At 37.8% G+C, this 22,260-nt stretch overlaps 1 protein-coding gene and 1 pseudogene across 2 annotated transcripts in view; one reads left to right on the top strand and one right to left on the bottom strand.

The window, feature by feature from the left end:
* The window catches only part of FGF14 (fibroblast growth factor 14), a 548,196-nt gene that overhangs the window by 119,470 nt on the left and 406,466 nt on the right, over positions 1-22,260 (top strand). The gene's annotated exons all lie outside the window — the stretch shown is intronic.
* LOC118728542 lies at positions 18,244-19,573 on the bottom strand (annotated as a pseudogene).

The raw sequence follows: 22,260 nt of genomic DNA, 5'->3' as shown, positions 1-22,260 counted from the left end.
TGATTTCCCCCCCCCAAGTTTTGAATAACTTTCTGCTTGAACACAACTTTAGGATTAAAATGGAATGTACACATTTAAGGCAAATAGACATTGTGATTGTTTAAAATAGGTTGTGTAAAGTCAGTAATGATTTCTAAAATAGATTTTCTTGACAGTCATTCTAAAATAGAATTTCACCAGTTACAATCTCTCTGTTGTCTAGCATCTGTTTAAAAATAAGGTTGGTAAATTTGCCATGTTCTGGTAATGTGTCAGTTGATAAAATTAATCTATAAAAACAACTGTATAGATAAAGTAATTGACTTTAAGAAATGAATAAAAAGGACTGGCAAAGTATTAACCCTTGCATCATCTTTCCAGGTTGATAGGTCTTTAGAAAGCATCATTAGGTTCATAATCAATACTTCTTGACCTCCATTAATTTTATAAGGGTGGTAATTAGCATAGATACCTGTAAACATGCCACCAAATTATTCAAAGTCACATTCTCCTGTTATTAATGGCGACACTAAGGTCTTGCAACTGCTAATTCTTTTCATCACTCACTGTCAACTTTAAAATGTCGTGTTAGTAACAAAACACATCATTCATGTGTTTTTAGGTGCTTATATACGACATTGCTTAAATAAAATTTTTTCCCCTAAAATGACTAACTGCCAAACACATAGATTTCTTTGCAGAATTTTAGAAAAAAAATAACTATGTATGCCATGACAGTTACGGTGTTTTTTAAGCAACTTGCATGATGCACCAAAGGCTTTAAAATGCTTCTCGAAAGAATAAAGAATTCTTTGAACTGATGGTGAACAAACAGTATTCACAGATCTGTGGAATTTTTGTTAGATGGCCTGCAGCAAATGTAATAGACTATAAGAAAGGCTCCACAGTCTAAACATGTCAGTAGTTTGGTGGAGATTCTAACAGATCTTTGCTGAAGTGCTTTTGATTTAGTGACATTGAACTATACATATAACCAGAAATTCCTACTTAGTAAGACTCAGGAGTTAAAGTAAAAGCACAATTATTGAGACTGCATCAGTGCAATGGTATTCACTTAAATTATCCTATGCAATCCTCAGGACAACCTGGAGTTTCCATGTTACCAATGGAAACTATTAATCAGATTGAATAATTTTCTGGAAACCATTCTATCAAGACTGACTCCAAAGTTCATTATAATTTTATATCCTCCTAGAGGCTCAGGGTGCACCAAATCGTGCGCAAGTAGCTCACTTCCTCTTGCCTCAGCTGGCCACTCTGCCCATCGCCACTCGTAGCTTTCCGCCCACTTGTGCGAGAGCTGCTGTTTGTTTGGTCCATCATGGCCATGGGCCTTTTTATATAAGAGATAGTACTTCTTAATATTAGTATATTCCACTTTTGTCTTTGTGCAGTAGTAAGTTTGTAGCTCAAGAAGTATGTATAATGCAAGTTGTTTTTTTATTGTTTATTTCTCTTCAATTCTATTTGATAATATGTTAATTTAAATTTTTAAAAAAATATATTTTTATTGATTTCAGAGAGGAAGGGAAGGCAGAGAGAGAAACATCAAGGTTAAGTATCATTGATCAGCTGCCTCCTGCACGCCCCCTACTGGGAACTGAGCCTGCAACCTGGGCATGTGTCCTTGACTCGAATAGAACCTGGGACCCTTCAGTTCATAGGTAAATACTCTATCTGCTGAACCAAACTGGCTAGGATTATAAGATGTTGCTTTTATACATGAACAACCAGTGGTCTCATTCTGTCATTTTTACTATCCCAGTCCAGGTGATCATTTTCTGTTATACTGCAAATGACACACAGCTGGGATCATGTCTGTTCAATTCACTTTGCAAAGTGAATTTAGAACAATTGAAGTTTAATATACAAAATGTTTTAAAAATAATTCTTCCTTTTTATTAATCTTGGGATGATTTTAACGGAAGTTAACTTGGAGGCAGAGTAGTTTACTGGGCTAGGCAGAGGTGGAAATTGGTAAGGGAACTCTGAGGATCTAGAATTTGGACTCAAATCATAAGACAGAACTTTACAAGTATCATTTTTGTTTTAAAAGCTAGGCCTTCATCAGTCGTAGGAATCTGAGACAGAAAATCTGTATCTGGTGTTCTTTGCAGGAATGTTAGCCTTTGGAATTATTGGCAGTTACTCCAGTGGAATGCTTGCATGTGTGAATGTTTACCTCATTACTCTCAAATTCATGTTTATCTTCTTTACTTTTCAAATATTTCCAATGTTATTTTAAATGGAAGCGTTAGGGGGAAAATCCAGTGTTAAATGAAACATTTTCAAAACTTGTGAAAAATCAAGTCCTTAATAGCACCTAGTCCAGACATCATGATTTAAATTCATTCCATAGTATATTTTGCATATTTTCTAATTAAAAGAATATCAAGGATGAATCATTTGTAATTAAAGATGACTGAAGAGAGGTGTGTCAAGAGGCAGATAAGTGGCTTCTGCAAGATATATAGAAAGTATTACCTATAAGGTCACATCATGAAGAAAATAGTTAATCTTTGTGCAAAGTATGGAGTTATTAGGAATAAATGAAAGAACAAAGAAGGGAGGAAAAGAGCAGAGAAAAAAAACATTTAGTTGAAAGGGGTATTACAACTGGACCACCAGCACCAAAAGAAAGGAAAGTGAAGAATTTTAAGATGAGTAAAGCATTTCCTGTGCATTGGAAACACAGATTGATTATACATAAAGTATTTTGCAGATTAAATTTCAGATGTTCTAAACTGGTACACAGAAAATACCTGTTATAAAATTAAGAGACCGAGAATTGAGAATGGAACTAATTTTTACTTCATTCCTTAGATAACAAAATTTACCTTTCAGCAAACACAATGTTTATCTTTATTATGTGGCATAAATGAATGCCTGTAGTCATTTTGGTGGTAGGCCATTTTGAATCTTAGGAAAGGCACATCTGAACAGGTGGTGAGTCTTCAGATTTCCTCTCAGTGAAGGCTATGCACAGAGAAGGAAATTGCATGTTGTGGATTAATTCTGTCCCATGCTGCTATTTCTTTTTCTCTTGAATTCTATTTCCTATAAACACCATTAGTTGAGGGATCAGTGGTTTGCTATTATTAGCCAGGTTAGGTATCTTTAAAGTATTCCTGTCCAACAGTTCCTCAGCAGGGGTTTGAACTACACCATATGTCCAGTATTGCTACATTTTTTTTTCAAGATAATACAATGCAGTAAAGAGCCATGTAGCTCCTTCAGCTAAGGGGAAAGAAAGTCTGCCTTTTTCTAAGGTTAGACATGGGATTTAGCTCCCATGTCACTGGTCTTTATTTGTCTCTTGACAGGTACTAAGGTATGATTTCTACAGTGACAAGCTAATCTGCTTTATTTTAAAAAATGTACTTCTTTGAACCCAGATATATTTCATTAGGTCAAAATAGATTTAAAACTAAATATAAAAACATCTCAGATGAACTTCCCCCTTTATTTTAAAATAAGATGCATGTATAATAGTACAGAGGTTGAGAGAGTGGGGCCCCCTGTCTGTGTGACATAATTCCAGTTCTGGCTGTGCCATGCAATATCTGTGTGGGATTGGGCTAGTTATTTAACATTTCTGTGCCTCAGTTTTCACATTTCTAAAATGTGCATAATGACAATGACTACCTCTTCCTCTGCAAAGTTGTGTGTGTGTGTGTGTATGTGTGTGTGTGTGTGTGTGCGCGCGTGCGCGCGCTTTGTGTGAAGTAAATGGGTTAACACTAGGAAGTATTTAGAATAGTGCTTTCTGTGTAGTGCCATTCAATAAATGTTAGATGACCTGGAGACATTTTTAGAGCTTATAAAAAGGATTTTATTTGCTGAAACCTGTTTGGCTCAGTGGATAGAGCGTTGGCCTAGGGACTGAAGGGTCCCAGTTCTACTCCCGTCAAGGGCATGTACCTTGGTTGTGGGCACATCCCCAAGTGGGTGTTCAAGAGGCAGCTGAGCCACAATTCTCTTTCATTGATGTTTCTAACTCTCTATCCTTCTCTCTTCATTTCTATAAAAAACATCAATAAAATATATTTTTAAAAAGGATTTTATTTTACACTTGTAGTTTGCATGCTCATCCATGTAGTATGTGGTATACTAACAGAAGTTGCCTTAACTGATGAGTTCACATATATCTCTTTGGACTCTACCTAGCACTTTGGGGCTTTTTCTTTTCCTAATTGTTTTCAATTTTATGCATATTTGTGCCTAACAAATTGTTTACTGACTGCTTCAAACCACCTTTTCGGTATGAGCCAACATTACAATTAAAGTATGTTTTTCTCAGGTTAATGTTATTGAATATTTAATGAGAAGGTCTATCTCTCCAGATTGCTCTATTAGGTGATATGGCATAAAATCTGAAGCTTATCTCATCAGCCTAAAGATTATCTCTATCTTTTTGGTGACTGATTAAACCATCTTCTTATTTTTGAAGGGATAAAATTGGTTACTATGGTGAGTTTATCATTACATTTATAAGATTAGTCAGGCTTATGATGTAAAGATTTTTCTTAATTATATATAGTGTGCTGTCTCCCAAATATTTGAGTGATGTCAGAAATAGTGATAGAAAATTTTTTATTACAATTGTAGCCTTTATTTATTATTAATCTAAATGATTTAAATTATAAAGTTAACATGTTAATTAATTGCAAAAATGTTAGAATGACAGGTCAGAAATGAAGAATGAAATCATTCTGCCATCATTCTCTGTCTCCTTCATCAGAACCTCTACTGAGATTTTTATATATATTTGTATATATTATTCTAGACATTTTCCTGTATAAATGACATTACATATGTAATATAATATTACCCATAATAACATAGTATTTATCTAGCATGTTTTCCCCCTGTTTTGAAGTTATTTTATTATTTTTAAAAATCTTTATTGTTTAAAGTATTATATATGTCCCCTCCCCACCTTCCCATTGACCTCTCCAACCCCACCCCCTGCGCCCCACCTTAGGTCTTCACCACCCTATAGTCTGTGCCCATGGGTTATGCATATACCCATATGAATTCACTGGTTCATCTCCCCCCTCTCCCCTTTCCCTCTGCCCTGTCCCTTTGAGGTTTGACAGTCTGTTCGATGCTTCTATGTATTTGGGTCTATTTTTGTTCATCATTTATGCTTGTTTTTATACAAATGGGATCATAGTGTTCTTTTTTAACTTAAAACATCATGCAAAACTTTTCATATTAGTTAGTTTTAGAACTTGCTGTTTTTCAGAGCTACACATTATTTCATTGTATGGATTATTATGTTATTCCCACTAGACGTTTAATTCCTCAGTGGTTATTCCACTAACCATTAGGTTAGTTAATGATCAATGTGCATGGATCTATGCTGGGTTCTTAGGGATGTAGTAATCAACAAGACAAATAGCCCTAACCGGTTTGGCAGAGTGGATAGAGTCTCGGCCTGTGGACCAAAGGATCCTGGGTTCGATTCTGGTCAAGGGCACATATCTTGGTTGCAGGCTCTTCCCTGGCTCAGGTCCTGTTCAGGGCTTGTGCAGGAGGCAACCAATTGATGTGTTTCTCTCACATCAATGTTTCTCTCTCTCTTCCACTCTCCCTAAAAAAACAAAAAAATCAATGGAAAAGTATCCTCGGGTGAGGATTAGCAAAAACAAAATAAAACAAGACAAATAAAGTCCCTGTCCTCAAAGTGCTTATAGTTTCGTGCTTTTAAGGATGGGCATTTATATTGCTTTCATTTTTTTCACCATTACTTTTCTTTATTTACATTAATTGATTTCATATGTGTATTTGGTTCTATTCTGGTGTCTTAAAAATGCTGTATTTCATGATTTATTGTTTCCCTTCTAATCTAATTTTAGCAAAATTGACTAAAATTTTGTTCTTTTTTTGTGCTTTTGAGGACATAGAAAATGTTGACCAACCTAACCAGTTTCTTTTAGTAGTTTGCTTAATAGTGCCATATAATAAATTTGAATAACCATTTCTTGATTATTAACTTTATACAATTGGAAAATGAGAGCAGTGTTAAGTTTATATTTTCTTTTACTTCCTAATTTTAGTGTTTTACATTAATATTTTACATTATCAAGGATTATAATATTTATATTGTGTTTTGTAACCATACTTCTTATATTTACTTAGATCTAGTTTTTTATTTATATTGATTTAGCACTAATCCTTCTTTTTGGTTTACCACTTATATAATATTTATATGTATGATATATACATTTCAAAAAGAATTACCTATAGGTTTCCTATGCTCATGAATGTTGCAGCATTCTTTTCTGTTGTCTATTTACTTGACTCAAAATCATAGCTGGGTATAAAATTTGGGAGACACATTTTTTTTCTGTTAGAATTTTGTAGGCATTTTTTTCACTGTATTGCACATTGAAAGTTGGTGTGAAATGTTTAAGTCCTGGGAGAAATACTCCTAATTTGCTTTTCCTGCATTACACTGTACTAAGCATTGTCAGTTTTGGCAATACAAAGATGGAAAAATCTCAGTCTCCTTTGTTGAGAAACAGAGAAGACTAAGGTATGGTTGAATTCAAGACTAGTTTTCTGGTTTATGGGTATTATTCTAACCAATAGTTTTGATAGGAAGTTTGCTGTTTGCCTGGAGGTTTAGTAACTTTACCAGAATATTAAATGTTAATATTTTGCATAATTTATTGTAAATATAGCATGACTGTTTAATTTCAAATCATCCTTTATTTTAAGAAAGTTTCTTGCCTTAGCTGGGTGGCTCAGTTAGTTGGAGCATCCTCCCCTAAACCAAAAGGTCTAGGCTTGATTTCCATTCAGGGCACACACCTAGGTTGTGAGTGTGATCCCAGGTCATGGTGCACATGGGAGGCAACAAATCTCTCTATCCCCCTTCTCTCTCTCTAAAAGTCAATAAAAGCATATCCTCAGATGGGGATAAAAATATTTTTTTTGGTTAAATCTTTTGATATTTTTTTCTGTTCCATTTTTTTATTTGTTCATTTCAGGAATATCAGTTTAACACATTTGAATGTTTTTATCTTATGTAGCTGTTATTTTCTCTTCAGTGAGTTTATACTTTTATTTTTATTTTGTGTGATTTGCTTTTCAAGCCTGTTCTTTATGTTTCTTACTGGTTTCAACATTATGTATTCTACTCTTTGCTGTAGATTTGTATTGAAAATGGCAGTACTGATATTTTAAATTTTCTTTCTTAAAATTGGTCTGATCACTTTTTATCTTTGTTACCTTTGATCTTCCTTTTATCTCTTTGATCTATTTTTAAAATTCTTTGTCAAGTATCCACATATCATCTGGTTTAAATTTGCTTTTGCTTATTAGGGGCAGTTCTGTGATCTTTGATATTCTCTCTCTCTCTCTCTCTCTCTCTCTCTCTCTCTCTCTCTCTCTTTTTCTCGTTGTTATTGAACATTTAAATCACATGAGTGTTATTTTATAATTTAGTGTTTGTTTATCACTCATTTGCTGAATCGGGTCAGTGACTACAGGGAGGAGTAAACCTCTCTCTTCTGCCCTACCAACTCTATCTTGAACAGTTTCTTGGCGTTACGAGTTTTAATAGGGAAAACACCTCAGTGGCCAATGTGTACAATTCTTCTTTAGTCCAGTCCCTTCTGCTGTTCTGGGGAGTGGACGTTGAGCTTGGTTCTTCTCAAGTAAAGGATCACTAAGTAGGACTTTTTGAAAGTATGATTTACTTTAAGAAATTATTTTGATCAAGATATAGAAAAATATGAACTGCCCACAATTTATTTTCTCATTTTATCCCAATCCTGTTGTATTTTGCAATAGGTTTCTTAGTCTGTTTTTTAGGGTTGCTATAGTTTCCTAATTTTGTTGTGATTGCAATTATATTTTATTTTTGTTCTTATTAATTTTTTTATGTAACTGACAATGGAGTAAACAAATGCTTTTGTTTGTTTATTTCCCAAGAAATCTCATTGTTTTTCTTTAGAAAAGGCAGTTGAAGTATTTGTATTATATATTTCCAAACAAGCAATAAATCAAAATATGTTCTATATAAAAGATTAGTGCTGAATCAATATAAATGAACAACTAGATCTAAGTAAATATAGTAGTGTGTTATACATATAGTTCTTAGATACATATTTACATATGTATATTTTCTGGATTCATATTTGATTCTCTCCTTACCAGCCATGGTTCTTCTATTTATTTATTTAACTTTTTTAGTCTTAAGAGGATAGAATTCCTACTTACCTTATAGGACTATTTTGTGAGAATAAAGTAGAATACAACATATAAAAGTTTTTAATGCTACCATTTGCAATGCATATATCAGATACAGTCAATATTTATATTATATATGGGAACTCTTTCCATTTTATATATGGGAAAAAATTCAAGTCATAACTTACAGACAACAGTAATAGATTTGCTTTCTGCTTGCATTGTTTCCAGATGAGCTCATATTTTTTTTTAACTAAGCATTATAAAGAGAAGAACATACTTACATGTTAGTGCTTGCAGATATTCTCCCTTTAACCTCACCTTCCTCTGTGTTGGCAAAAAGAGATAATAAACTTGCCAGTTCTGTTTCTGAACAGTTGCAAAGCAGAAATGCTGATGGAGGGAACTGAAATGGGGTTGAGGAGTTTGTACCAGAAAGAGCCAATGTTTACTTAACAGAAAAAAATAATAGAGAAATACAGGGTGGTGAAGACTTCATTTTGCAGGGAGATTTTGGGAATGGGAAGGGAAGAGATAAAAGTTATTTAAAATTATTTTTGGTTATGGATTTGGCTTTTTAAATGTTTTCAAAAGATGCAAGTAAATATTAGAACTATTTTTAAAAGTTTGATGTGAGGGACTATGTTCTTTTGTGATTCTGAAAGCAGGACTTAGGGTTTATGCAGGATGCCTTTCCTTTTCTCCTCCCATCTCCCCTCACCTCTTCATCCTGCCCTGGGAGGCTGATACTGACCTTTGATGAATGGGGAGCATCAGCAAGCAACTAGCAAGAGAGAGAAGAGTGAGGTTGGGGACTTACTCCTCACACTGTCTTCCTGAATGCCCAGTGTGGGCCAGCTGGGTCCCTTGACCAAGTCACAGGTTCTGTGAGGGTGTCCCTCTGCGTCCAGGTTTGTATAATGATTCACTGCCCCTTTGACTCAGGTATGATGCTCCCTGGCCCCCACCTTTAGCTCCAGGGTAGTTACCATCCCTGGTGGTTTCTGCACATCCTATCCAGACTCTGATGAACAATTCCTTTATAAACCTCTCTCTCAAATTACCCAATGTAAGCGTATAGTTCTCTGTTGGAACCCTGAATGATATGGAGCCATGTGAGTCCTTTAGACTTAATTTGGTTTATATAAGTATTTTTGTAGTGTCTAAAATCCACTTGGAACAAACACAGATGGCCTGGTGGCCATAGAGCTCAATCATTTGACATAGGCAGCAAATTATTTTTGGCCAGCTTTTATGCTTTAAATGGAAACCTGCATAATATTATTTCATCAAGTAAGAGAACTGGAAGTGTGCCTCCATGTCAATTGTAGAGGCTAGTTTTAGGGAAAGAGAAGAAAGGCTGTAAACCTTTTTGAGCATCAATTTTGTGTTGATATCAATGTTCAACATTTCATTATCCTACGTAATCCTAGTAAGACTCTCATAGGACAGGCATTTTTCCTTCATTTTATAGATGAATATAGTGAAGGTTAGACATTCTTAAGTTGCTAGTTCAATGCCTTAGAACTGGTAAATGGCAGAGCTATGATTCAAACAACAAAAGTTGGTTTTCCTAATCAGCTGTACCTCAAAGTACATAGGAAGCTCTTTGAAAAAAAAAATCAGGATTGCTAGAATTACCCCAGATCTGCTGGAAATTTTTTTTTGGGTTATATGGGAACTTACCCTTATAAGATAAATAGTATATAGATAAGAATATATATATATATATATATATATATATATATATATATATATATATATATATATTCTTATAATGTATTCTTATAATCTTATGTATGTGTTTATAATTTCATATACATCTTGTAAGTATATAGGTACATAGATTGATATTTTTATAAGTAACCAAAGGCCCAGTGATTGATACGCAGCCATGTTTTGAAAGACTGAGCCAAGCTTCTGATTTATTCTGCTTTAACATTACAGTGAATTTTTTTCTTAAATTTGAATTTTATGTTATTACCTTAAGCTGAACCACATACTACAGAGTGAATTATTTCACTATTTAAGAGTGTTTATTACAATGTTTCCTTTGAGTTTAGAATTTAAAAATCTGAATTTTAGTAATAGTTTATAAATTAAAGACAACATTATATCCAAAAGCACTTTACTAGAAACACTTTTATCTCTACTAATATTTATTATCTAAAAACAGAATGTTATTTCAGATTCCATAGAAATATATGGGGTCTAACATATCAATACTGATAAAGTTAAGAAAAAGATGTTAGTATATTTTTTAGTAAAAATTCACATAAAATGAGAATACTGGGATTTATTAACCTCATAATCTCTCTCCATAATCTTTATGCACAATAGATATTCTCTTTATTATGAATGCCTCTTAAGTTTTTTAAATGAAAAAGAAAACATGATATATAAACCCTTAGCACTTGGGATAGAACCTTAGTTTTTAAAATCAAATCCTACTATGTAATTTTTCACTGTTTATCCTTCATTGCCTTATCTTAAGAATAATGATAAGTTCATCTTACATAATCTCAAAGGAATATCTATCAAATATGCTACTTAAAAATGAATAACTGATTACTAAGAGGAACAAAAACATAGATATAATATAGTTAAAAAAAAAATGAACCACTGAGGGCTCTTGAACAGTCCAAAAACCAATGGAAATGTGTTATTTCTGAGTGCTTGATACCTAAAATATGCCTACATCTTAATTGTTATAATTGTCTATATTGGATCATTGTTATTGATATAATAAAAGAAGGCATAAAGCTTTCTTAGAGCTACAGTTACATAAAACTATCATAAGTAATCCCCTGTGCTAGGAATTTTACAAAGACTATCTAAATCAGGGTTGGGGAGTGTCCGACCCACAGGCCATATATAAAGCCCATGAAATACCTTGATCTGGCCCTGCCTAGGCATTGGGGGGGAGTTAATTAAATGTTTTACCAAATATAGCAGGCTAATTTTTAAGTTGATAATTTTGTATGGCCTGCAAATGATGTTATAAATATCCAGATGGTCCTTGGCAGAAAAAAATTCCCCATTTAAATGGTCTAAAATGAACAACTACCTATCCAGAGACAATAAGGCTGAAAGATTCTTAGCAACAGGGATTATAACACCATTTTCCTATATATAGATTCTTGAAGGGACAGAATGCGCAAGGAATTAGAAGTAAAACTTCTTTGAGTTTCATCACTTGAAATGGAGGTCTAAGAAATAAAGGGTAGTAAATAGTGATTTTGAATGTTTTTAGATGGCAAATGACTGCTTCTGAAAAGTTTTAGTGTTTTTAACCTAAATATTCATCGTATTTTAATTGTTTAATGTATAAACCTCAAAACACTTTATCTTAAGCATTTAAAATATTAAAATCAGTGCAAGTATTTTTTGCACTTTTATGAGGAGCAGTTTTCTCCAACTTTGTGATAATAAAGATTAGCATCTGCTTTACAATGTTCATATTTAGTTGTCCAATAAAATTTGCCCGGGCCTCAGATATAGCTGTTACTGAGGGAACACATGAGCCACCTGCTTCTAGGCAGCCAATCACCAGGGGACGGAAATAGATATCAACCTTCCATGTCTCCCGGTCCCCCTCACTGATGAAGCTGTTCATGTCATCAGTGCATCATGTTGGACCATCACCAACGAAGCCAAGGACAGAAAGACTCCTCTAGGTCCTGGACTCAATTAAACCTGTTAGATACACTTGACTTTTAGGGAATAATCTCTTATTTATTTTGAAGTTTGACAGGGAAAGTTTATTTTGTTTCCAAAGCATTATAAAAATCCTTGAAAATCAAATAAGTGTAATTTGAATTCTAGGAATATGATTTCCGTTTTTTTTTTGTTTTTTTTTTGTTTTTTGTTTTTTGTTTTTTTTAGGTATGATGTACTTATAGAAAATACTGGACATTCAAGCTCTGTTATTAAAGAACCATTTAGTTTGCATTTTTGAAGCCTGCTGTCATCTTCCTTTCCCAGTTTGGGAGAAAGAGGGTAGTGTAACGGGTTATTTTGGAATATGCGAGACATATGCTGATGAGCTATAATTACATGGTGATATCTTGGGAACTGCTCTTTTGGATGCTGTTTCCAGCTAATTTATTATTCTTTAAAGATGTTACATTTATCTTGGGTTTTCACCCCCTTCCCTATCTCTTTATAACTGGTGACGCTGCTATTAGTTTAAATATTTCAAAGATTTTTCTCTACAACTTGCAGCCAAGCTGAATTAAAAGTTGTTAAACCAGCCAAGAAGCTAAGGGTAAATCTCCTTAAATATTTCTCAAAATCTTCTAATTGCCTCATGCAGGACTTTTGCTTTGTTTTTGGTGCTTACTTGTGCCCTGTTGTACTGGTAAGACTGTCCCAATGGGCGGTCCCTTTGTCCTTTTCCTGATTGATGCTATTTTCCTCAGATACTGATCTAAAATAAAATTACATTAATTTTATTCATAAAAACAGTCTAAATTGTCCTTTTTTAAAATAAAAAAGAAAAGAAAAGATATTTTTGAGTTTCTCTTATGAACACAGTCTTGGCCCCTATGTACCTGACAATGTATTGGGAGGGAGACCTGACAAAACAGGGAATTTCTGTAGCAGGTGCTATGGGAGCACCCAGGAGAGGCCTCTCGCTTCTTTTGAGGAATTAGGAAAGGCTTCTTGGGGAAATAACTGGTCAGCAGAGACATGGAATAAAGTTAAGTGTCATTCAGAGATGGGGCATGGGACAAGGAAAAACGTTGTAAGCAGAGGGCTCAGCACATCTAAACATAAGACAGTGAGAAAGGACAGGATGCACTGGGGATACTGCAGGCTGCTGGGTACGGGCCAGGCTATTTACAGAATGTCTTCAAATATGGCCAGTTTACCTCTCAATTCCGGTGTTCATTCTACTTCTTGGCATCTGTCAGTGCCATGAGCATTAGTCACTGTGAAAAAGGGGAAACAACATTTTTATTTTTACTTGCCCTAGTATGCTGCACTGAACTGGAGAAGAGAAACAACGGAAAGTTTGCAGTGGGAATGAAAACATACAGTATTGGTGATGCTCCCTTTGGGAATATCATTAAAGCTCAGCACAAAGTAGCTCAAGGCAGGCCAGCAAACTGGCATCGGGCCATCATAGTGCCTATTAGAATATCACTTTGCCCTACACTTAAGTATCTTCATTTGATACTCAAACTTTCTGTTTTCCAGAAGGTGTGGTTCAGTTACCATAATCAATGGTGACCCAATTGATTTTGTACTTGAGATTTAGTTTTTACTTGAGCTATAAATAACTGAGGATTTGAGTGTCAGTTACCCATACAAAAGGTAATTAGGCTTCAACTGGTGCCTTAAAAATAATTTGCCTAAAATTATTCTCTCTTCTGCTTTCCTCTCCTTGCCTGGCTCTTCCCTCTTTTCTTCTTTTAATTTCCTTCTCCTCTCCCTGCCCTTTCTTCTTTCCTTCCCTCTTCTTTTCCTCCTTCTACCTCCTCCCCTTATCTTTCAACTTTCTTCTCCCTCCTTTTTCTCTTCCCCCTCCTCCTCCTCCTTCTCCTCTTCCTCCACCCCCAACCTCAGTGAAGGAAGATTCTAGGGCATCTCTAGTGATGAACTCACACTTAACCAACCTGTAAAAAACAGAGCCCCCAGAAAAGGAAGGGCAGAGTAATCCTTGTAGAGAAGGTGAGAAATAGCTCCCTCTGCCTGGTGAAGTCTGAGGAAGCAGCCACTACACTACATTTATGTTTTTAAAAGATGCAGAAAAAAATGCTCCTGATTTTTTTTCCTTTCCAGAGCGAAGACTTGCAGTGGGCACAATAGAAACATTGTATAAGATGTTCAGTGCTTTATCTTTTATCTTTTGGTAATTCAAATTTCATTCATTCATTTATTCACTCATATAATAAATATTTATGGAGAACCTAAAATGTCTGGGAGCTGTGTTGGGTCTGGGGGTTGTGAATACAGAAAAGTTCTACCTACAAATAGCTGGGTTGGGGATAGGGCTTCCACAGGAGCAATACATCCAGGGACAAGCAAATAGACATTAATAGTGGGATGGAATATGTGCTGTGAGAGAGTTATACAAGGTTGCTACGAAAGTAAGAAAAGAGTATATCTAGTAGAGACTGGAGCACTGAAGCCATAGGGAATTTTTTACAGATGAAGTTGTACTAGATAAGCTTGCAACAATTCGATTTGTTAAAGTTATCTGGGTGGAAGTGGGGAAATTATGCTCACAAAGGTGCCTTCAGGAACTGAGTATTTCAGTCTGTGTTAGAGAATATGCACGTTGATGAGTGATGGTATCAACCTGGGGGTGGGCTCAGGCCAGATCCTAGGCAGGCAAAAGTATATCATGCTTTGAGTTTTATCTGGAGAATGTTAAGGAGTTACTGAAATCTTTCCAATTGTGGGGTGAGATAATTATATTTGCATTAAATGACAATTACTTTATGCCTTGGAGGCAACATTTATTAAATGAGCAAATGGTTTCTAATTTTCAGATCATGTTATTTTATGAGAATATTAAAATTATCTCCAGAAAAACAAATTTCCAGGTAAAACTATACCAATATGGTTGTAGTAGATACAACCTACACCCATGGATTACAGGTAGTCAAATTCTTAGCATTATCATTTTATGTTTAGTTTTATTACTTTTACTTCAATAGGATTTTCCCCAAAGCTACTTAATTATTAAATTTTCACATTAGCGTTCACACCCTCCATACAGTTAATGAAATTGAGAGCACATCCCTCACAAGTTCATGTGCAGTTTCTTGGACCCTGTCCACAGCATACAATGGGTGGAATAAATAATTTACTGAGACAGCTGTCACTTTGGGATCATAGGCTTGTGGAATGCTGGAGTCATCCATTTGCTTCCATATTCTTCTCATACACTCCCAATCCTCTGATAGAAGTACAAGGGAGCAAAAGATGGCAATTTCAGTAGAGGTTTGACAAGCAATAGGCAAGATGTTAAGAGTCCTAGGCTAGCAGGCCAATGTTTTGGGTAAGGGCACAGTCCTAAAAGGGAGCTAAGACAATACTGAGATGAGAGTGGTACCAGGAAGGAGGCAGCAGTCAGCAGGAGGGGTGAGAGGCCAGCAGGATCCATGGCTGGCCTGCTTCCTGCCCCCACATGTGGGGCAGGTACAAGAGAAATGTGTTACTTGTGCTCCTAGCTATAGGCATAACCGGCTGGGGAACTGGAGCAGGGAAGGACACTGGTAAATCCAACTTAAAGAGCTGGGAAGAAAAGGAAAGAAAAGAAAAGGAAAGAAAAGAAAAGAAAAAAGAGAAGAAAAGAAAAGAGAAAACTAAAAGTGATCCCTCCAGAAACAGCAGACTTCATAAAAAAATTTTATTTCTTGCGTGAAGCTCCATCTTTCCTTGTGGCCGGGAACCAATTTTAAAAAAAAAAATGCAAGTATAGATGGAAAAATACAATACAAGACAGGTAGTTGGAGACTCTATTGATTAGATATGCACATGAACATGAAAAGGAAAAAAGAAGATTGCATTAAAACCATCAGTAAACAATTGAAATAGTCTATGTTCAGTAACTATAAAAAATCTATTTATAGAAAAATGTTATTCTCGCCCTAACCGGTTTGACTCAGTGGACAGAGCATCAGCCTGCGGACTGAAGGGTCCCAGTTTCGGTTCTGGTTGTGGGCACATCCCCAGTGGGGGGCGTGCAGGAGGCAGCTGATCAATTTTTCTCTCTCATTGATGTTTCTAACTCTCTATCCTTCTCCCTCTTCTCTGTAAAAAATCAATAAAATACATTAAAAAGAAAAAGAAAAATGTTATTCTGAAGACTTACTCTTAGGTATAATAACTTTTTATCTGGTGGTGAGTATTTTTTTCCCTAATGGTAAATTGTAAATATCCACCATCATGTACTCTGATACTATTGTCATGAAAAATATGACAATTTTAAGCCAACCAATACTTAATTTTGCAATAACCTTACTGCATTTATTTTATTATGCCAATTACTACATAAGCCAATCCTCCCCATTTCTTATATACCAGAAAACAAGTTCAAAACAAACTACTAAATTCAGATAGAGACATGTTAATACCATTTTTAAAAAGTTAAGGCAAACAAATGTTATTTCACTGGGAAAAATAACATTTATCTTTTCAAAAAATTTTAAATTTAAGCAACCTAAATTTATTTTATAAACCTGGTATTGTGTAATACACAAATTACAATTAAATTATGTTCTCTGTAGACTAATTTTATTGTATTACCAGCATTAACTCTTAATTTTATTTTAATTTATTTTTTAAATTAATCTTCAGCTTAGGACAATTTTTCCATTGATTTTTGGAAAGAGTAGAGGTGGGGGGAGAGAGAGAAACATCAATATGAGAGAGACCTATTGATTGATTGCCTTCCAAACACGCCCATTGTTGGAGCAGGGATCAAACTTCTGTTCAAGCATGAGCAATTCCTAGCAAGATATACAATAATTTAGAACATATCTTGTGGGTGAAATAAGTTTTCCTTAAGACGTGAGAAATTTCAGGAGATGTGTTAACTCTTTGGAGCATCTAATACAGTAGATCAGTGTTTTTCAACCTTTTTTGGGCAAAGGCACACTTGTTTCATGAAAAAAATCACGAGGCACACCACCATTAGAAAATGTTAAAAAATTTAACTCTGTGCCTATATTGACTATATATAAAGTAATCCTCTTGAATAGGAATCAAATAAACACAAAGAAAGTATTTTATAATTACTTTATTATGAAATATTAAGTAAACAAAATAGTGAAAAATTATAAAATTCTTGTCTTGTCTGCACCTACGGCACACCAGGCAACATCTCGCGGCACACTAGTGTGCCGCGGAACAGCGCTTGAAAAACGCTGCAGTAGATGCTAAATTTGGAAAGCAGTTCAGCAAAATTTGACGGATTGCTGGCACTTCTATTTGGCCTTTTCTTTTATCTATTCTTTTTAAAAAAATATATTTTATTGATTTTGTACAGAGAGGAAGGGAGAGAGATAGAGAGTTAGAAACATCGATGAGAGAGTCATCGATCAGCTGCCTCTTGCACACCCCCTACTGGAGATATGCCCACAACCAAGGTACATGCCCTTGACCGGAATCGAACCAGGGACCTTTCAGTCCCCAAGCCGACGCCCTATCCATTGAGCCAAACCGGTTTCAGCTCTTTTACCTATTCTTAAAAGACCTTTGGGATATGTGTGATCTGAGTTTTTGATATTCTTTTCAGTTTATCCTATGTTTTAGCAACTCATATAATTTCTTCATGCTCTCAAATCAAAATACCACTCAGTAATAATTTGGAATTTGGGTGAGTGCCTTGCCCAAATCAAGTCTCATTTGGTAACCAAATGGTCTTGGATACTTTTCTTGCCAATGAGTATATTTTCTTATCATTGTCAAATTCCAATTTTATCTTCTAAAACCTGCTTTCTCTGTCAGATTCTGTCCCATATCTGATATGTCTTATAAGGGTGGCAAAGGTTAGAGGACGCATGCATTGACATATCAAGAGTTACAGTTGTAGATGAGGGTATTCAGTTACAAGATTAGCCTTTTAGAAATTTGGTGATGGTGGGTAGTATTTTCCTTTCTGCAGATGTAAGGTAGACATATACTAAGTCACTTGGTAGTGGTCTAGGGTCCGCCAGCAGAAGTTTCTGAGACTCATGAAAGGCTGTGTTTCTTTATCTAATTATCCTCCAGAAGTTGAATTTCTTTTTTAAAGGGACATTTATTCCTTTTCCAAATGTTACAGTAAAACCAGGTGGAAGAGAATCGTTTTAAAAGTTAGACAAAAAATAAAAAAGTACAAACCTGAGATTTGGCAATTAAAAGTTATTTACAATAATGGGAGGGGAAAAAACAAACAAACAAACACCAAGTTGTTTCACATTACAGATCTCCCTATAACCCCAAAGTCTGATACTTGCTTACCAAAGTCAAAGAGACACAGTTGATTCACAAGCTGGAGGTTTGAACTTGAGTAAAACATTTATAAAAACCTAGGCAGGGCAGTGTCCTCCCCTAGCCCAGTTGCCACTAGGCACAGCACAAACTAAAAACAGGGAAGGCTGGACACTCAGGGTTTAGGAGTGTAGGCACCCCACATCTGGCTCAGGGACTTGGGGAGTAAACAAAACGTACTTGGAAAAGAATTGGGGAGGGAACCAGCAATTGCCCCATGTAGGGGTGGGGACAGGGAAAGAGGTAGGGACAGGGGCAGGAGCATTTCACATCACTAATCCAACTTGGGAAACTGCAAGGGACCATCTTCAACTGGCCTTCAGAGGAAGACCAGGTGGATGATGGGAGAATCCACAGGAGGGAAAGGAGGAAAGGGAGCATAGCTGGTAGGGGGCAGCACCCGCTTCCTTTCTGGCCTCAGGAAGGCAACCAGGGCACCAGGTCCAGGCAGTGACCTCACAAGGACAGCACAGTTTTTGCAACTCCGAGATCACCCACCTGTCCCAACCCAGCTACTCATTCTGCTCGCTGGCAGGTGTAGGGCCTCTCTCTGGCCCTGAGGGAGTGGACAGCTCTGCAGCCTGGGGCCCTGCATCTTCCTCTGTGTCTCCTCCCTTGGAGGCAGCGCTAGTCTCCTTAGCTTGGGGCGCCTGGCTCTCCAGGGTGGCGACAGCCTTCCCTTCCTGGGCAGAGCCTTCCTCACTGCAGGCACCCATCTCCCCTGCTCCTGCTCTTCCTCTGTGAGTGAGGAGGCAGAGGACTCACCCCCACCCTCCTTTCGAGTTCTCTTGAAGGAGAGGCCACTCAATTTGAAAGGCTTCTTGAAAGAGAATTTCTTCTTCTTCTGCTTGGGGGTCTCCTTGGGGGGTAGGTACACCCCCCTTGGCCTCAGGTCCCTGGCGAGGGGGTGCTGGCTCAATGGCATCACCAGTGGCCTGGCTGCCTCCTCTGTTCCGTTCACAGGGGGCGACTCCCCTTCACCCTTGGGGGAATAGATCTCCATTGCTTTTCACAGGGCCATTCTCCTGTCCCTTGGCCTGGGGCTGGGGGGGGGGGGGGGGGCGCCGGCTGCCTCCTTGGAGGTCACTTCGCCCCCAGGAGCCCTGGAGCTCTGGCTAGCCAAGTTGCAGGAGTGGGGGGGTGGGGCTAGGGGTGAGGAGGGGAGGGGGGTGCCCAGAGCTGCCCTGGGCTCACGCCTCAGGGGATAACTCGGTGGGGTCAGCCTGGCCGGCGAAGGGGTGGGGTTCGTGCCTCCTGAGGGACAGAGGTATGAGGGAAACCGAGCTGCACCCCCGCTCCCCGCCCAGCTCAGCGCCAGAATGCCCCAGAAGCCGACTTTCTTGATGAGATAATTGTTTAAAATGTATCCAGGAAATTGCATTACTTTGGAATCTTGCCTTATTTACCAGCAAGGGTAAATCTTCTCCCATCACAGACCTTACCTGATGATATTTCTGTCTATGAGTAGTGAGACAATTGTACATGATAGTCTGCTTTCTTTCCTGTTTTGTAATTCTAATTTACTTCCTCACATGGTTCCCTTCTAACCCTGCTTTAGTTCATTTCTCTTTGTTATGTGTTTGCTTAATTGAGTGCAGCTCATCCCATCGCTTTAGATTCCAAAATGACTCTTGCTATGAAACAAAAGAGTTCACATTCTATCCCTTTCTATCCTGGTCATTGTTCTCACTGCTCTGTTTCCATCACTTAAAAGGGGATCATTCTGTCCTTTTCCATCAGAAATACAGTGATGGCCACCTCTGAATTTCCCTCTTTCATGCTGCCTTCCTGAGATAGCAAATGTTTCCCTTCTGAATCATTTGCATACCCACAGACCTTTGTAATCCCCCAGCCTTTGCATACCCACAGGCCTTTGCAAACCCCCAACCTTTGCATACCCACAGACCTTTGTAATCCCCCAAGCCTTGGCATACCCATAGGACTTTGCAAACCTCCAATCCTTTGCATACCCACAGGCCTTTGCAAACCCCCAGCCATTTCTTCTCATAAAATTTGAGCTTGAAAGGAGTGGAAGACCAGGATCAAGAGCAAATACAAATATCCTCCCTTTGGCATCTGCCACTTAACTCCTTGAAACGGTGGGGACTAGGTAAGAGGGTGGTAAGACAGGTGTGGCCTACCTCTTTGCTTTTCTCTCTTCTTGGCCCATGTTAAATCTCATCCTCTTCTCCTGATGGTGTTTGTGGAGGCTTCCTCTCCCACAATTTCCTTGACCTGAAACACATGCTTTTTTTTTTTATAGCCAGAGGTGGTCTCTTCCCAAACACTAGACCACAGTACCTCCTGCTTCATTTTGCCGAGGTCTCCTCTTGCTCCAGGAGACTTACACGGATGGGGTCAATGCCTGCTTGCTCTCCTTTCTGGTTCGGATCTGGTCTTAGAGAAGCACGTGTGCATCCCTGGCCTGATGAGTTTGGGAGCCCCCGTTACTCTGGGTCTGTCTTTAAAAAGGATGGTTGACCCTTCTCTCAGCTCATAGTAATTTATTCTAGAATCCACTTAAGGTTTCTCATGAGGTGGAAAAAGGAAAGGCTACTGCATTCCAACTCTGAAGAAATCCTTTAAGTATCTTTAGTCTCACCAGAGAGTACAAGAGGTATGGAAAATATTCCTAGAGTCATTCTCTTCCTAAATACGGCTTAGGAATTGAAGGACAGGGAGGATGCCCTCTATCCTTCTTGCTCATGTGGTTATCTGAGCAATTCCAGGTTAGTGACTTGGTTGAAATAGAGTCATTTCAACCTGGGGTCATTTATTCCACCACAGAAGATACCGCCTCTTCCCGCACTGTTCTCATAACATACTTTAATTTTCTTAATAGTTGGTGATTGTCATGCTCAGCCTTCATTTCTCACTGCCTACTCTGTTCTTGAGCTTCAGCTACTGCTACCATTATTCTGCAAAACTGCTCTTTATAAGAATATCAGTTTCTTCCCCCTGATCTCTAATTCATTTATATTTCAGTACTCATGCTCTTTTGATTGTAACACCAGTATGCTCTCATGGTTCTCTCTATTTTTCTAACTAGTTCTCTAGATTATCTCCTCTTTTCCTTGCTCCCACCTATAGGAATAGCACAAGGACAAACTCTCAGCCCTTTGTGAGTCTTCCTACCATTCTTGGGAATTTCCTCCATTGCAATAGATAATAACTCTTCCTCTTGGGCCTTGGGCTCCTAGCTTTCATTTACAGGCACCATTTACATGGACAGTACCTTTTTTTTACATAGATGGCCTGCTATTCCCAGAAATCCATATGCCCCAAACGAAATTGTTTCTTCCCCAGGACATTTCTTCCTGGGCTTCCTTAATTTTTAATTAGCACTGTTTCTCCCCCCCCCCCCCCCCCCCCCCGATCATTTAGATTTTACATTTTGGTATTTGATTTCTTTTTCTTTGCTTTATATGCGACCAGTTATCAAGCCTGAACAGTTCCTTTCAGTGCTTTTCTCCCTTTCTTTTACTTCCTGTCTTGTTCACTCATTATTTTATATTAGGGGCCCAGTACACGAATTCATGCACCTTGAAAGCAACTGTGGGCTGCCAGGCTGTGGTGGGCACAGGGGTTGGTCTCAGTCCATCCTCTGTGCCCCTGTCTTGCCCTTCCCACCGTGGCCCCTGGCCCCCTCTCTGCAAGCAGTTCTGTTCTTGCTGCTGCCGCTCCCATGTGCTGATGCTGCTAGCTCCACACGAACCTACTGATGGTGCAGAGCAATTGGGGCTGGCACCAGAAGCGGGTGCGAGTGGGACCATTGCCACCAGCCGGTGCAAGAGGCGGCTGCCGGCCCTGATCACCCCTCAGGAGTAGGGGGAGGTGGAAAAGCCCTGAGGGGTGATCTGGGTTGGCAGCCCCTGCTCACACCTGCTGCTGACACTGAGTGATTGGGGACAGTGCCAGGCGCCAGCAGTGGATGCCAGTGGGATGGCTCCTGCACTCGCATCCACTGGTGTGAGTGCCTGGAGGGACTGTGGTGTGTGGGAGCAAAGAATGTTCACTAACCACCAGAGGTTTGCCACAATGACAGTGACTGGCACCCGCCTTGATCTG

Source organism: Pipistrellus kuhlii, unplaced genomic scaffold, assembly GCF_014108245.1.
Source record: "Pipistrellus kuhlii isolate mPipKuh1 unplaced genomic scaffold, mPipKuh1.p scaffold_m20_p_3, whole genome shotgun sequence".
Lineage (NCBI taxonomy): Eukaryota > Metazoa > Chordata > Mammalia > Chiroptera > Vespertilionidae > Pipistrellus > Pipistrellus kuhlii.
This window is presented reverse-complemented; position numbering and strand designations above follow the sequence as displayed.